The sequence below is a fragment of the Meleagris gallopavo genome, chromosome 1 (assembly GCF_905368555.1).
Source record: "Meleagris gallopavo chromosome 1, MGAL_WU_HG_1.1, whole genome shotgun sequence".
NCBI classification, from domain to species: Eukaryota; Metazoa; Chordata; class Aves; order Galliformes; family Phasianidae; genus Meleagris; species Meleagris gallopavo.
The window spans coordinates 117,600,028-117,612,276 of NC_139404.1; the positions used below are offsets into that span (position 1 = coordinate 117,600,028).

At 38.0% G+C, this 12,249-nt stretch overlaps 1 long non-coding RNA gene across 1 annotated transcript in view; it reads right to left on the reverse strand.

Annotated features, from left to right (window-relative positions):
• Window positions 1–1,814: 1,814 nt before the first annotated feature.
• Window positions 1,815–12,249, reverse strand: part of LOC109365640 (uncharacterized) — a 34,683-nt gene continuing 24,248 nt past the window's right edge. The window contains exon 4 of the long non-coding RNA XR_002111353.2: window positions 1,815–1,918. This is a non-coding gene — a long non-coding RNA (uncharacterized LOC109365640). The remainder of the gene's footprint in view (window positions 1,919–12,249) is intronic.

Sequence of the window (12,249 nt, forward strand, 5' to 3'; positions counted from 1 at the left end):
AAGAGAAGAATGAGTAACCCTTGTACACAGGAAATTCTAAGCCAACAAGGTAAGAGTATATTTTTCTCAAACTGATTATCAATCTTTAACTCCACTTCAGAGATCCCAAAATAGCCCATTTTTGACAGAGTGGCAAGCACAATTATCTTGAAATCTGTTATATCCCACATCAAAAACATCTGCAATAAGTAAGTGTTCAAAACAAACCCACGGAAAAGCAAGTCTCCCATAGTTCAGACTTCAATTGTTTGTAACTAATGAATGTTGACGTTTCAAACTAAGTCAATCATTTTCTTCATCTTATTCATGGACTTCTTTTGGGTGACAAATTATGAAGCCCATCCTTGGTGAAGCTCTAATCACATAAACTCTGCTTGCAAGGTTCTATTTTTTGAAAGAGTTTAGCTAACAGTATCATAAAATACTTCATAGTTCATAGTTCATTTTATAAGGACATTTTGCTTTGGTTCAGCTAACATCTTTGCCACATATTTCCTTCTACAGGTGTTACTAGGGTAGCAACACATAAACCTGTGCTAAATATTTCCACTCTCTAAAACCGACTTCAAATAAATTTCTCAAGCGCCACAGCTTACTGATGTGAAATTCTTACCTCCCTTTCATCCAGTTGCCACAAACAACTGTGCTATATCATTTCAGTTGTGAATTAATTGAGTTCCATCTTGAGACAGGTCAAGTCACTCCTATCCTTACCATCAGTAGCTTTTGTTTCTCTATTCTCCAAAAAGACCTTTCAAAGCAAAGGATTCGTAAGTGTACAGTTTAAAGTCCACTACACTAGACTAAGATAAGTCATGAAATCATTACAGTTGGAAAAAACCTAGATCATCTAGTTCAACTGTCAACCCACTATCACCATGCTCACTAACCACGTCCCTCAGTGCCACGTGCACATTCCTTGAGCACCTCCAGAGGTGGTGACTCCACTACCTCCCTGGGCAGCCTGTGCCACTGCCTCGCCACTCTTTTGGAGAATAAATTTTTCCTAATATCCAACCTGAATCTCCCCTGACACAACTTCAGGCCATTTTCTCTCATCCTAACCAGGTACCTGGTAGAAGAGTACCTCACAACAACCTCCTTTCAGGAATTTGTAGAGAGTAATAAGGTCAGAAATCTGAGCCTTCTCTTCTCCAGATTGAACAATACAGCTCCCTCAGCTGGTCCACATTAGACCTGTGCTCCAGACCCTTCACAGTTTTGTTGCCTTTCTCCAGACACACTCCAGGGCCTCGATGTCTTTCTTGCAGTGAGACACCCAAATCTGAACAAAGTATTTTAGGTGCAGCCTCAAATACTGAGCTGAGTATAGAGGGATGATCACTTCCCTGCTCCTGCAGGCAACCCTATTTCTGACAAAAGCCAGAATGCCATTGCCCTTCTTGGCTACCTGGGCACACTGCTGGCTCATGTTCAGCTGGCTGTCAACAAATAACCGCAAATCTTGCATACATGCAGAGAATGTACATGAATTATGCAGGAAACAGATGAAAAAATGCATGGCTGGTTTCAGACATAATGTTCAAAAGTTCATGTTCTATTGCACTTTTAGTGCCATAGTAGAGAGAATCTACCTCATTCTCCATTTTCCTTTTCTGTGGACATTACATCTTTTTCAAATTTAATAGTAAGCAATAGTAAGTAATAGTCCATGCAAGGGACTATTTTCATCAGACCTGCTTCTCGAAGGAGGCATATGGGAATAAAAAATATTGAACAGGTATTTTGATGCGTTATATATCAGAGGTAAAGACTTAAATCTGGGGAAAAAGTACAGCGCTCTTCCTCCTCACCCTGCCACTTTCCAGATCTCCAGCTGTAAAACTGCACTCCCATTAACAGTTTCATTGAATCAATGCAGTTTATCTTCTGTAAGTAGCTTCCCCAGGAGAACAATCTGTTGATGAAAAAAAGAATTAAGACATTTGAAGAGATACTGTGCTTTTAGATAATAATGGAATTGTTTTCTGATAAAAATTAGAAGTTTTCTGGGGGGAAAAAAACAGATTATAAGATAAATTATTATGGGTTTTCAATAAAAGGTATCTTTGCAATTTATAGACAAAGCCAGCAGTTTTGGAAGTGGACTGTGGTGGATGAAGTCCATCTGGAGAGAATATTTCTTTTTAGAACAAATGTCTTCATTATAAAGAACAAACAAAAAAGACAAAACAAACATTCAAAAATAGGATAAGCCACACTGCCCTCAACAGTGTCAAAGGGTGCACATCACACCCATGATTATTCTTCTTACTTCAAAATTCAGGTCTACGGTAAGTTTATTCAGTTACTCTGAATAAAGGCTTTGATCTGATTAGATATGAAGTCCTCTTCGTAAAACTATGAGACACCTATAAAAGAGTTCTCTCATTTTTGCAAAGGAGATAGTTTTACTTGTTTTCCTATCACATATTTTTAACATGAAATATATGCTTGACTAAAACATCTAAGCTGTCATAAGGTGAAGCCTTGTGTGGCAAAATGCCTCTATAGAAGTCAGACCACTTTTATTAAAATATAATTTAAGAACAAATATGAAGAATAAAATTGTGCTTCTTTAAATCATGGCATTTAAACTCCGACACAAAATCATACACTTGTCAAAGATGGATTTTTGAGATGAAAAATATTGAGCAAATCAGTCCTATGGTCATGGCACTTTATACCCTCTGTCCCATGAGAAAAACTTTGCACGCTCTGTTTTCTAAGAACATAAAAAGCACAGCATAGCTGCTGTCACAGATTCTAACTAAAGTCTACAACCCTTTGTTTCCTCTCAATTGCTGTGCAGTGTGGAAAGACAGCTATAAGTCCCTTCTGAGGTAAACATGGCTGCATCAGCATTTTAAGTCAGGGCACTGCTGAGCTGTTTAAACGAAAGCCATCACTCCCACACTTTGCACACTGATGCAAATTTCAGAGCGGCTTGGTGTGTGCAGACAAGGTATCATGTGGAGGAAATAAAGCCAGATGATTTGGTCTATGTACATATCACGAGCAATTACTTCCTACAATATACAAGTTAATTTATCAGTAAGGCTACTCGTGTGCTTTAATAGAAAGTTCTTAAGACACCGAGAGCTCTGTTCTGAAACAAACTGACTTGCTTGTCTTGCTGTATAAACATGCAATGACACCTGTACCCTTGTACTTCCTGTGAGCCACCAGCAACCAGGTCTTGTTGACTTATTCACTCTTCTACCTCTCCTTTCTCCTGCCTCTATGGCCTTTCCATACACTGCACTTTTTTCTCCCAGTCCTATTTTGAAGACTTTGTTTCTTCAAACATCTCTTCTAAACCCTTTTCTTTACCACTGCTGCCTTTCCTGATGGCAGAAACAACCTTTCCAGCCCTAGATACCCAGAGTATTTCTGCATGGGGTGCAGAGGAAAACACACTGTCCATCAGCACAGAGACACAAGAGCTGCTGCTGCAGAAGCTGAAGCCAGTGAAATAACAGAAGGTTGCTGCCTTATGGTTGCCATCAGGGATGAGAGGTCTATTGTCAGTGCTACTTAGAATTCTAGAAAAGAATGGCCACCTTTCTGAAAATCTGTGAGCCCTAGGGCAGTCCATGTTATCCTGAGGCAGAGGTCTTGAAGAGATATCTGTGACTTCTTGAAAGTCCATCTGTATTGGGAGCTTTGTAGAAGAGACTGGTTTTGTGGAATGAGTGATCTTGAACAGGTCATGTCTCTTCTACTGCGTCTTATACAGGCCTTGTCCTGAATGTTTTAGAAGTCCTTGTTCTTGCAATATAAGCTACAATTTACAACAACTTTGAGAAAGGCAAGCTGTATGAGGATCAAGGGGTGGAATGCTGTGATGCTGACTGCACATCAAGGAGTTAGTGATCCACCTACAGTAGCCACAAGCCTGTGCTTGAATTACACTGCAGGCAGTTTGGCCATCAGGCTGTCTTGTGTTGCACAAATCCCTTGGCTGCAGGAGAGACCCAAACAGTTCATTGTAACAGTGGAACCTGCCTACGGCTCCCAGTCCTAGTTATGGCTTTGCCAACACACAGGAAAGCTCTGTTTGTATGTAAGGTGTTCTGGCCTTCAATTTAACCATCTTAGTAATAGAAAAAGGAGCAAAAAAACTTTGTGCAAGCCTGAGAAAAAGAGCCTGATAAATGACACATGAAGCAGTGTCAGAAGCCTTAGCAGTGAACTATACTGGTAACCCTCAGAGCTTTCTGTACACACAGCACCAAATCAAATACTGTAGCTCATATCTCCCAGCCTCTAACAACTCATTCTTCCCCACCAATGTCATCACAGGATTCCCAGATGGTCTTATTACCAAGTAAGGCAGGCATAACTGCCTGTCTACCTTTGGAAGCTATGCAGTGTCTTCTGCATCTTTGCCTCCTATGAGGCACATAAAGTAAGGAGCCAGGAATGGGTCATGGATTTGCTTGCCTCTCTGCAGATGCTTCTGATATCAAGAAGTAACATGACTCCTAAAAGTGCCTATTGATACCTCCCACACAAAGCAGCTTCTCACTCTTTTTTCCTCCTATCACACAGTATAGCTCTGAGCATACATAGGAAATTACCTTTCTGGCACTTGGCCCTTAGATACTTTAACTTATTAAGATATCTGCATCTCCATCTTAAAACAGCATCTTTTCCCAGTATAGAAAATTGGCTTTTGATCATCATCAAGTACTAAGAAGGTGCTGTTAAAGAGTTCTTGTCAAGCAGTGACAGCTATTATTTATCGTCAAAATTGATGTGGGCTCTACAGCAGGAACTGGCCTCAGCTCAGTTCATAGCCGTACCCAATTCCTGGAAATGTAGAAGAACATTCCTTTTGCCCTTCCTCTTTATTGTTTGGGGTTTGTTGCTCTTGTCTTCATCTTCTATTTGTTTGCCTTTGATTGTGTTTTAGTTTAAAAATTGCTATTGTTTTCATTATAATATAAACGCTAATGGATTTGGTTTTGTTGTGCACTACTTTTTTGCAAACAAACTATGCACAATAGTTGTATAATGGCATATTATACATACACAACAGTATGTTGCTTTTGTTATATATTGCTATCTGCTAGAAATTCCTATAGGTGCTACATCACAGACTGTGGATGGTATCAAAATGCATGGGATAAGAGCTAAGGGTAATCACAAGAATAAAAGATGTCATATTCTACAGTGCATCTTGGGTTGTCCAAGTAGATACCTGGCACAGGCATGTCACTGAATGACAGATACAAAGCTTACATTCAGAGATGGTCAATGGCTCTTTGAAATTGAATTTCTTCTCAACCAGTCACTCTCAGATGAAGAGAATTGTAAGTATGAGTATGTGTATCCTGCATGTAGAATGAAGAATAGGGAAATCTTTACGTTCGGCTCAAGCAGTTCAAGAAAAATTCAATGAGCTAACAGGAAAAAAAAAGGAATTACAGATTAAAGTTTTTCTTTTTCCAAAAACAAACGTATCAGCCATGAAATCTCCAATAATCTCCCATTCCCAATCACATGCACTCCAAGTTAAGGTTGTTGGGTTCTTCTGTTTGTTTCTTTTTTCCCTCTGGATGACAATTTAAGGACATGCTGCCAAGCCCATCTGTCCCCATATTTGCAGTAATTCTTGTTTGCACGAGCTTTCTGCATGCTGTTCAATTTTCTGGTAGAGAACAGTTTGTTTTCTTTCTGCCGTGGGTTTCCTTTCAGAGAATATGCTGTTTCCCCATCACCTAGGGAGCTGCATCCTTCACAGAAACTTACAGGTAATCAGTATTTCTGAAAAATAACCCAAACATATATTCAATAAACTCAAATACTCAATAACTCACAAAGTCCCATCTAGCATAATTCAAGCAGGCATTTAAAAAGGTACCTGCCAAAGTCAGAGTACAATTTTGGCCTATGAGCTTCCATGACATTATTACCACAGTTTTCTCAGGTATCTAATGAATACCATCAAGACATTTGCAAACAACACCTCCACTATACATGATTTGAAAACAATGCTTCAAGCCCTAAACAGCTGTATAATAGATATGGCCACTCAAATGACATCACAACCTCAAGAGTTGGAGACCTCAGCCCTCCAAATACTACTTAAGTCATGCTGCTTCACAATTCCTGATTTAATAACTTTGTTCTTGAGATTCTCAACAAAAACAAACTTAAGACTTTTTAACTGCACATACAAAAAAAAAAAAAAAAAACGCAGACTAATATTGCCTCTCCACTATAAGAAGAGCTGACCTATAGCTTTTTACAGAAACCACAGGAGGAAAAAATCAGACATTACCATATTAGAAAGCCACTCTAACTCCTGTAGAGAAAAATGAATCACCTTCTCTTAGAAATACCAACTGCCAAAAACCCTTTTTTAGAATAACAACTAGCATTTTTGTCATCAGATTTTGTAATACTCCATATTTTCCTTCAGTATAGTAGAATATGTTATTTTTTTGGGGACATAAAATCACTTCTAGCTATCATGGATTCCTAGATTCCCACAATGATATGAGATACAATAGTAGATCAGATCTATTAATAATATGCTCTGTATGTTGGACAATCAACTAACAGATTTTCAATAAATAATTCAGATTTATTATTTTCTATTTACTCCTTTTCTTCTTTTATGGTCTGCGTTTTTCGTTCTGTTTTCTTGGGGTCTTTTGTGTGTGTGGTTTTCTTTATATTTTTCTGTTCATATTGTAGAGTAAAAGACATTAAGTAATTTATTACATAAAGAATGTAGATATCAAGTTTCAACCCCAAAAGAATTCCTACAAGCAATTTAGCTGCATGTTCAAGCTTTTTACTTTCAACCTTTTAGGAAGGTTTCTGGAAGAACAGAAGGGTGTTCACATACCAAGAATATTTATCAACATAAAATGGAATGACTTTTGAAAAGTAAATTGTACCATAAATATCTCTGTATAGTAGAATCTACTAGATACTTTACATTCATGAACTAACACTGAGTAATGGACCTGTGTAATTTTCTCCATTTTTACATACATTTCTACTTCATTAATTACAAAAGCAGGGTACTTGCTTTACCACTTAATGTCATATTTTTTTTAATAACACACTGTATTTTTTTTAATTTATTTTTTTTTTTTTTACAATCTTTGCATTTATATCTGCATTATAGAGTCTCCAAGGCATTCTGTCCATCTTCAGCTTGACTGTCTCTTGGCAGAACTTTCCTCTCATCCAGCATTTCAATTTAACAACATTGCTTCCTTGTTGCTAGACAAAAAAAAGGAGAGCATTGGCCGTTACTTTAGGTTTTACTTTGAAAGGTAGGTTATTATCTATCGGGTTGCCCAGAGAGGTGGTGGATGCCACCTGGAAACACTCAAGGTCAGGTTGGATGAGGCTCCGAGCAGTTATCTAGCTATAGTGTCCCTGTTCATTGCAGGGGAGTTGGGTCAGATGGCCTTTAAAGGTCCCTTCCAACTCAAACGATTCCATGACTCTACGAAATTATCCATGCTGTCGGAGAATTTGATCTCCAACAAATTTGGTTAGAGATGGTCAAAATCAGAACTTGTTTGCATTGCTATTTCCATTGGTTTGGGAAGAGGTATGAATTGACAAATTCAGCTTGATATTCTTTTTAAACCAAGCGTTACTTGTATTTGGCCTAATTAGGAGAGGAACTGAGTATCTTGAGACTTTTATTAAATATAAAATATTAAGGATTAAATAGTCAGTATTGCCAGTATCCATAAACAACATCTGCAATAATATTTTAAACAATTTACAGGAGCTAAAACATCTTCAATCAAACTCTGATTCCCTGCAACACTACCTTTGTCAATGGATGAATTAAGCTGAAAATCACAAACAATGAGAAATAAGTATTGTAAAACTCATTTAATTGGTCCTTTTAAAAACATTCTGAAATACAGAATACAACTGATTGCTTTCCAAATCAAGAAAACTGACATGGATAAAAAAAATGAGTGCTAACAAAGCACAATATTTCATGTTTGACTCCAGATAACAATAAAGGTTGTCTATCTCTGAAGTAGTTTTACTTAGTCATCTTTCCTACTTCACTTTTTGTAGTTTGAATTTAAATCTTACATTCACAATCTCCAAATGAAAACAAGTCATCATTCATTTCACAAGAAGTGAAAAAAATATTTACCATGAAGATCTGAGAACAGATTTCACAAGGTTCCCTGATATAAATCTAGCAGACAGCAATACAAAAGGTGACACTTTCTGCTGATGAGGATCAGGGCTTCCTTGATAGATTCTCTTTACAAATCAGAACTCAGAGAGAAGGAGTGGGAAACAACAGGAGAGATCCAAGAGTACTGAGTTTCATTATCATTTAATGACAAAGATTCACAGCTAAAATCTTACCTAGTTTTTGGGTAAAAGCTCTCTGTACTACAAATTTTGTCTGCTTGGAAAGAAAGGAGCACAGCCACTTGCCTCTAACAAACAAATACTTCTATAACATAGACAACAATCAGGTAGCACAGAGGAGCAAAGCACTGTACAGCAGTGTGATGGGAAATCTGTCAAGTTTTAGCTATGAAACTTAAAACTGTTGCCACTGTTTCTTTGTATGATGTAAGGTGGGAGGCATGATGTTCAGGGTGCATATATCCTCCTTCTAGAGCACAGATGAGCACAGATTTCTATGGATGCCATTTTGAAACCACATAGTCTTCAGCTAAATAAACACAAAAAACCTTCAAGTCAATTTCAGTTCTTCTGCTTCAGATGGACCGACAACACATGCAGTTTAACTAGGCCAAAACTACAGTTTACAAGTTAGCATAACATGGGCATAAATAAGCACTTGGTAATAAACTGGGGAGGTGCTGCTGATTCTCTGGAAAAATGAGAGACCTTGTAGAGGGATCAAGATAGCTGGGAGCATTGGGCCATGATCAACAGCACCAAGTTCAACAAAGGTAAATGCCAGGTTCTGAGACTGGGATGAAGCAATCAATGCTTGACACAGGTACAGACCGGAAGATGGGTGGCTGGGGAGCAGCTCAGAAGAAAGGGACCTCAGTGTGTGCTGGTGACAGTAGGTTCAACATGCCCTTGGTAGCCAAGAAGCCAAACCATATTTTGGGATGCATCAAACACAGCACAGAAATTCAGTCAGAAGAGTTGATCCTCCCACTGCATTTAGCCCTACAGCAGCCACATCTTGATTACTGCATGCAGATCTGGTCACTGCAATTTAAGAAGAATGTTCAGGTCCTTGAAAGCACCCAGGGATGGGCAACAAAGCTGATAAAAGATCTGAAGGCATGTCCTGTTGCTCCAGAGAGACTAGTGATGTGACAAGGACTGGATGTCTATGTGAGAGAGTAACTTAATCTCCTTTGATATTATCCAGAGAATAATTTCTCCAACATGAGTCATTTCAGCCCACGATCAATATCTAATGTACATCAACACAAGCCCTGTCCCAAAAATACCTATTTATTTGCACTGACAATAAAGAAAGCTCAGAGAGAACAAGTTCAAGGCAGAGTTTAATATTATAGATGGTAAAAGTTAGCTGAGATGAATCCCACACTACATAACTTTTGGAAGATGTTCTGAAACTTGTGATCAAAAGGAGATGACCAGATGACATTCAGAGATACCTTCTCAAATTATATTCCATTTATGGTAGTACATAGAATACTAAATATTTGAAATTTAATAGAAGATGTTTATATATATCACAATGGTACTTTCTGTGGCATTATGACACAATTACTATTGCATACAAGTCTGATGTCTGTAAAGAAGACCTGTTCAGACATAATTCTCGCTGGTGACAGGATGAGGGAAAATGGCCTCAAGTTGCACCAGGGGAGGTTTAGGTTGGATATCAGGAAAAACTTCATTACAGAAAGGGTTGTTAAGTACTGGAATAGGCTCCCCAGGGAGGTGGTTGAGTCATCACTCCTGGGTGTATTTAAAACCCATTTGGATGTGGTGCTCAGAGACATGATTTAGTGAACAGTTGATAGTTCAGGTAGTATGGTTAGGTTGCAGTTGGACTTGATGATCTTTGAGGTGTTTTCCAACCTGAGCAATTCTATGATTCTATGATAATTTGAAAATATGTCTTTCAACAACTTTTTTTAAAAGGTAGCACATGAAAGCTTTCTGACAATAAAAGATTATTTAAATAAAAAATTCTCAGGCTAAGCCCGAGAATCTGAAATCCAGAAAAGCCTAACCTCAGAAAAATTATAAATTACTACAGAGAGTCTGAAAGAGCGTATCACCTTCAACCCCTGGAGTGCCACCAAGGTGAGCAGACACTTCTGTCCTAATTAAGGGTGATACTATAGCTCTACAAAAATGAGTTATCTACCTTACTTTTAGCATCCCTGTACATTTACATTCCTACACCGTTTCTTTTTTTTCTTCCCAGTAGAGAGCAAAGCAGAGAAAAGACCTCTACCAGGAGCCAAGGATCTTCAGCCAAGCTCTCTCATTAGCATGAAGCCTAATGCATGAGCTCTTCTGGGAGCAGCCAACTTATAGCTGCTGATTCGTTCTGAGCGATGTCATCAATTCACTGCACATTCTCAAGGAAATTGACACAGGAGAAGCTTTAGGCAAGCAGAGTTACAGAGTTTAATAGAGCCAGGAGGAGTTGCTCTATTGCTCGTCCTATATATTCACCACACCAGACCACGTTAGCAAGCAGTACTTTGCCCTTCATGTGACTCAGTGACTCCATTTCACCATATGGTGTAGAAAGTCAATCATCTTGTTTGATAATATGATATATTAAACACACAAAATGCTATCACTTCTGTCTAAAGGCTGAAGCACAGGGCATACCCAGCAACAGAAAAGACTCTCTGAGGAAAGCCTGGGGGAACTTGAAGTTCTAAGAACAAAACCAGATATAACTATTAGCTTTTAGAAGAAAGCTGTAGCTTTCCTTCACATAAAGAACAGAAAGACTTTCTCCTAAGAGCAGTGCAAGAAAGAGAATGCAACTCCTCTGTCAATGGCTGTGGAATGATACAACTCGTAAAAACTTAACTGATGCATTCCATGTCTTGTCAAATAAGCATATACAAATGAGCATTAAAATACAGATCTGGTCAGTGGTATGTAATGAGTTTTAGTCAGCTCATTTCCTCTCTCTCATTTCCTCCTTCTCTGTACCCTTACACAGAATAAATTTGGAACTCCTGCCCTATGTCCTATTTCATTGACAATATTTATTTTTAAAAAAAGCAAGCTCATCACAGTTGAGATGTATTTGGTGTACTCGAAGGATTACAATATATGGAGGAAAGATATCTTAATGATTTTGTCTATTTTAGCAAAAACTTATTCCAAAATTTCTGTTCATAAATGACAGAATAGACTGCAGCCACTGCTGTGACAGCCAAACGATGGAGATAGACCTCACTCTGCAAATAGCTCTACAGCAGCATTATAGCTGTGACTACACAAGGCACAGCTCAGAGCACCTAGCAGCCCTCTGGCAGGTATCCTGTTTCAAGATGTAGGTAGTTACCAGTACCTGAGCTGCTGTGTTCAAAGATAGCACAAGCATGTTTAGATACTGGAATTCAACTCACAACTCTGCCTACAGAACGTCTGTAGGATTAAAGCTCTATAACAACAAGGGTACAAGGGAAACTTATCTTATCTAAACACCGAGCAAAGCAACAAAGTCTATGAAGTATTTAATAATCCTACATCAGCATGGGAGATGCTCTCAGGTACACATTATGATGTGACATCATTTTTTACAGTCTGATGATTTTTATGTCTGATTCAAAGAACAGTAGTTCTATAATACCTTTTTCCAGGACAGAAATATCATTATATGGCTGTTCTGTGAAATATAGGAACATACTTTAATCACTTTTTTATTACTTAGAAATACTGAAATATTGCAGTTTCCAGTCCAAATATATTATCCTGTAATTCATGCTGGATCCGCATTCCAGCATGTCAAAGTATTTTCGTTGTTAATCTGATAAATATACTTTAACTAAATGATTTACCTATACATATTACAAATTATTAGGTGTCAATTGGATACACTGGTAATACTGATAGTTAAATATTTCAAGTAATAAACCTGTACTTTGACAGGCACTTGCAGACTAATTTGCACTTCTGGCAGGTTTCTAGAAATAATGCATTTAAAGTAGCAGTAACAAAATAGTTTTGATCCAGATCTTTTTCTTATCCTTCTTTTACCCTGTGACTTTTTTCATTCATATATTTATGTTTCACCATAAT